The sequence below is a fragment of the Dipteris shenzhenensis genome, chromosome 26 (assembly GCF_047967505.1).
Source record: "Dipteris shenzhenensis isolate YYH24624 ecotype China chromosome 26, Dip_SZ_1.0, whole genome shotgun sequence".
Taxonomy (NCBI): domain Eukaryota; kingdom Viridiplantae; phylum Streptophyta; class Polypodiopsida; order Gleicheniales; family Dipteridaceae; genus Dipteris; species Dipteris shenzhenensis.
Genome location: NC_141621.1, coordinates 43,388,731 through 43,394,524, shown reverse-complemented (window position 1 = coordinate 43,394,524; position 5,794 = coordinate 43,388,731). Strand labels below are relative to the sequence as shown.

Sequence of the window (5,794 nt, the reverse complement as noted above, 5' to 3'; positions counted from 1 at the left end):
CCAAGGCTAAGGATGCAACAACCTTCAAAAGACAAAGATATAAAATACAAAAATGGGAAGGCCAAGACTAACCCGTGTTCCAATCCCTCACTTGTCTAAGGTAGTCAATGGGATTTTGAATTGTCCAAGGGGATTTTATATTCCAGTACTACAACACCCCTCCATCCACTTTGTTATAGGAAAGATGTGATCAAATAACTATTCATGGGACAAAGTTATAGAAGGGAAAGACAAGATAAATTCTTATGTCGGTACCTCCACTTGAGATTTAGGATAGGGTTGAAGATTGGACACTTCATTCCCTAGGTTCATTAGCCCATCCTTTGAGGCTATCTCACATTACGGTACCTTCCTTATATAAATGTTTTTTCCCCCCACCTCTCACGCATGAATTTCCTGACAAATGATTAGTATGAGATACTTGTAGATATGTATACATCTTAGATTACATACTTCCCTTTATATTTTATCGTGGGAAAATGATAGTGGCAATACACATGTGCATCGGTGCCCCCACATCCCCCAACACACACACACACACACACACACACACACCCCCCTATAATGAACCATTAGGTTCTAACCATGTGCTAGATAGTGGGATTTGAAGATGAATGCTCTATAGATAGCCTAAAAGAACTTACTTTTGGTTAAGAGTTATGTGAGTAAGCACTTTGTTTCAAATAGGATCGAGATACAATACAAGGACATTACTGTAATGAATTGGTTAGACAGTTGATAGACATGACACAAGTACAAACTACCACAACTCATGGTGGTTTACTACCAACCTTGTTGTTTATAGTATATTCTAGAATTTGATTGTCCCAAACTTTGTAAATTTTATAAGTTGTCCTAAACTTTGTAAATTTTATGAGCTAGTTAAGTTGAAAGTATAGAGACAATTAACTACTTGGGAAAATAGAAATAAAATATGAAAGCCAAAAGAATTATCTTTTAATGTCATTGAGGCCATTTGTAAAATAGACTTCCTTTATCAAATAAGCCAATTACGTGCTACAAACAAGAAAAAAGAAATGAGATGATGTGTTATAGATATGCTCATGTAATATCTACCAATATTTATTGTAAAAGTCTACTAACTTGCCCAATATTTGTTGTGAACAAGCTAGCTACATAGTAGTAGACAAATTGGTTATGCACAATAATATGAGATATTATTATGATCATTTCATACGATGTCCTTATATTATTTAGGTTTGACTAGTGCTATCATAGTATCTAGACATAAACCTATGATCCAAAATAGAACAATACATACTCCTAACTTGATAATTAAAAGTTTAGAAAATTTTAAGAATCACCAGCAAAGTACTTGCAAAATATTCTTATCATTGAACAATTATAATTTCCATGTATTCATATAAGTCATTACCATAAATAAAAAAGATAATCATTTGCTTGACTTGCATCCCAAGTCCTTTTAGGTAGAATATAGATATACAAAAATTGTGCATTAAATTTAGTATTATGTAGAGGGTCTATCACCTCTTTGATCCCTATAGTTATAATCTATCACATTTTTTGGATGGATAAGAGGTCATCCAACAAGACAGGTTTCATATTATGGTAAGGGACAATATTTTTTTCTAAAGGATTAAGTCACAACCAAACATTGAGAAATACAAAAGAAAAATTGATGGATCCTTATCTAAAATCAATATTGACTTTTTTTTTCTTACAAAAATATTATGGATAAACATTTAAACATGAGAGAGACATTGGGAGAGCATAATGGTTGATGGTGAATTGAAAGATTTCATGGGAGTCCTAGTTCAACCTAATGTGTGAATACTTATCTTCAGAATGCCATGTAGATCATCTACAAGTCTTAGGGCCACAGTAAGAGTCATTCAACAATATGTAAGTCTAGATTATGTGAATATAGCAAGATAAGTAGCTTTTGTTATGGCAGTGTAGCCAAGCAGTGGGGTTGAGATGGCGGGTAAATCAGTATCAGTTGTGGTCAAGAATTAAGGCACCATCTAAATGTGAGCATACAAGGAAATGAAATCTGACGTTGTGGTTACATATTAAATATTCCAAAGAAAAACCCATCTCTAATTAGGGGGGGTTGTAATCAACATCTAAGCTATAAAAAACATTTTATAAATAGTAGTCTAAATACTCCAGTCATATGTGTGGGACAACAATGAGGGGTGGCTAAAAATTCTCTGTCACTTGGCAATGCTAGGCAAGAGACTTCTTTTGTATAAGTAGCAAAAAAATCAGGACTATACTACTTTCTGCAATGTTAAATGCAAGGCCAACAACACAGAAAGAACAAGGAGAATATATACTTGATGTTTCTAACATGGAAAGGGTAAATAGTAGCAAATTAACGGACAGAGTTGATGTGTATAACCAATCCAAAGATGTTTCTCGCTCCTCCAAGGCCGAACTACTAAGAAGCCCTATGCATCATGTGTGATCAAGAGGTATTAAATAAAACCCTCAATTAAATGTTTTCCCCCAATAAAACCACCCCTCTTTTACATTAGAACTAACATACTTTTTAAAAAAGTTGATTAGAAAACCTCTTCATGTGTTATTATAATCTTGTTTTCCTTTTTTTTAAAGCCTAATTTAAAAAGCCCTCGTTTTGAACGCACATGGTACACCGTTTTGTGAGGTGAACACCCCGATTCTCTCTCTCTCTCTCTCTCTCTCTCTCTCTCTCTCTCTCATGCTCTCTCATCCCACCTTATAGTAACTTGGGTTCTCAAGAGACTCAAGATGTGAGCTAGTTGGTGCTCAAATAAATACTTTAAACAAAACTAATACATATGTACAAATGAGACTAATTTTGTGTTGTATGGGATCTTCCATTCCATCTAATACAAAACTCATATCGAGTGCGATGACAAACCAGAGCTAATCAAGATAGTTAAAGAAGATCTATACAAGTTGGTATGGCTATATGTTTCATGTAGTACTATATATGTTTATCGCCTATAATCCCCTCCTCAACCTTACCATCTCTCTTTTTTTGGTACTAGAATATATATTGAGTATATATTACCAAAATTATTTAACAAAAGGACACATGGTCACTAGGGGATGTGCAAGCTTTCCCTCACTAATTACTCTAAAATATAGTCGTAAATCAGAGTACCCTTATCCAATATATATAGCCATGTCATTCTCCACCATATGAGCTAACCACAAGGAAGACCCTTGGACAACACTTGCCATAGTAGTAGTGCTCTCTATCTCTCTCTCTCTTTCTGTCTCTCAGACCCACCCACCCACCTTATGGCTACATTGATTTGGAGTAGACTCTCCTCAAAGGTCCTTACGAACAAGTTTATTGCCCTATGAGAGGTGCTAGGTTATGATATGTGTGTATGGATTTCTCAATATAGAGTCAATCATGTAGGCACTAAAGGCAAGGTCCTATAGTTGAGCAAATGCCAAGCGCTATGAGACTTTAGGTCTAGCTTGCTATGGATGCTCAAGGCTTTTAGTAAATGCATGCATTTGAAAACCCCATATAATTAAAGCCCCTTTCAAATGGTTTGAGGTAGACGTGTCGCCATCTATATTTTAGAGAGTAAACCTATGTACATACTGCAAAAAATGCGTATAAAAACATTCCATGTACATATTATAGATATTTTACCAACTATCATACATTTGTAACTAGTGAATCCCTAAAGTGTAAGGATACAAAACACACACACACTCACTCACTCACTCTCTCTCCCCCCCCCTCTCTCTCTCTCTCCTTTAAAAAAAATCTCAACATAAATTCCCCTTGATAGCTTTCATAAGAGATTATTACAGATCCCTATGACTAGAGTGTCGCTTAGAAGAGATTATTTAGTCGATGCAGAGTGCAGAGTGGACTGTAATGGTTAGGGTTGAATGGAAGATCAACCCCAATACAACTCCTTGCATGAGAATTACATAACTTTGTGGCATGTGCATGAAAACTGTGCATCTAGCTAACTGTCGTATTGTGTAATGCGCTGGCTGATTCAGATTTGGGTTGAAAAATTATTACCTCATACACATGTAGAGCAAATGCGAACAATTGGATTGCTCTTGCACTTAGCTGATGTTGAGCAGATCATGCAAAGGCTGTTGGGCTCTCCTTGTTGCCTTCATTTCTGAGCGTTAGATCTGTTGGCACAGGCGTATCAAACTCATCGGCCAAATTCAGCATGCTGTCTTCGTCACAGCGATCCGCAAGCTCGTCTCCATGTTCATCTACATTGCTGTACTCCCACTCTACTAGAGGATCAGATTCATGCTCCAACTTGGACCCTGAGCTGTCAGGCTGACTTCGAGATCTCGGCCCTAAACCGCTTTTCTTTATCACCCTGCATAATACCAGCGAGTCCTTGGAATCGCCCTTCTGAAAATTTGAGCTGCTGTCTTCCATTCCTTCTGTTAAAGTATTCTGCTTCTCGCTTGGAAGGAGCCAATGGGTTTCGCCGGGTGCTATGGTGGAGTCTTGCAGTTGATTTGCATCAAGGAGGTGATACTCGTGCATGACCCAATCTGTCCTCTCTCCGTTTGGAGCTCGACCTTTGTAAAACACCAACGTCTTCTTCAGTCCCACGATCCTCGACTCCGAGAACACCCTTCTGTCCCTTCCCGTTGCCTTCCAATAGCCAGACTGTGTTGCTCTGTTGGTGCGTGAGCCGCGGGGGTACTTTTTGTCAGGTGGATTAAAGAAATACCATTCCATATCCTTGCTGGGAAGGCATGACAAACCGGGAAGATCCCATGGGTCGTGCTTGTAGAGATCGATCTCGGCAATGACGTTAGACTCGATCCGTTTCCCAGATACCTTCCTATACAAGTAGAATGACACAAGCTCTTCATCAGTGGGGTGAAATCTGAAGCCAGGAGGAAGGATTCCACGCATGGCCATGGTCGAGAAGAGGCAGAAGCGCTAGCGAGCTAGGGAGCTGGTGAGCAAAGGTAGAACGAGAAGGCCGAAGTTCAACAGACTGCTCCAAAAGTCTTCATGGATGAGGATGCAAGCAGATGGAGTCAGCGGCCTGGGAAAGGAAGAGTAGGAGGCGTGGGATGGGGATTTTGTAAGAGGGTGCCTTCGAGTGGAAGGTTTCGTGAAGGGTTGGCGTTGATGGCGATCACGTAAGCTGCAAGCCAATGCGTGTGGGTCTAAGCTTACAACAAAGAAAGGCAGCTTGAATAAGATAAATACAGCTCGTTGGCGTGCAGGAGAAGCTCCAAGGGACCCCGAGTGGACGACGTCCGGGGTCCTTATTGCTCAACAGGCAAGGTAAAGGCGATGTTCCACACGCCTGACGTAGAAATCGAGTACGTTCTATTCTATCTTCTGCTGGACGGAAGACATTTTCACTTGCTTCCGATTGCTTTTCACATGATTGACGACTGCTCAAAATCGTGTTATTATTCCTGTTCCCCTGCAGCCGCAACCTACGTGATCATGGCGTTGGCTAGGTTTTTGGACTTCCTTTGACGTTTGCAGATCGGGGCTTGACGAACTGAGCTTTGATTGGAGTTGTTGTGTTGATTGTGAGTCGTTGGATGTGTGCCGTTCTCTCCGCGTCCGAATTGAAAGTGCAAAGCGACGTTTGAACTTTGATGCTCCTGTGCGCTTTTGCTCTTCTCTCTTGTGCAGCCTCAATGCTGCCTCATCAGCTATTTGAGTGGCGAAGCTAATGGCGGGATGTGTGCCGTGATTGGAAGAGCTGATGTCGTGGACGGTGGTAATCCTGCTAATAAGATATGAGTTTCCCAATAACGATTTTCTCTGCAGATGTGCACATATTCA

At 39.7% G+C, this 5,794-nt stretch overlaps 1 pseudogene; it reads right to left on the bottom strand.

Annotated features, from left to right (window-relative positions):
• Positions 1 to 3,816: 3,816 nt before the first annotated feature.
• Positions 3,817 to 5,046, bottom strand: LOC147885126 (NAC domain-containing protein 45 pseudogene; annotated as a pseudogene).
• Between the last annotated feature and the right edge of the window lie 748 nt (positions 5,047 to 5,794).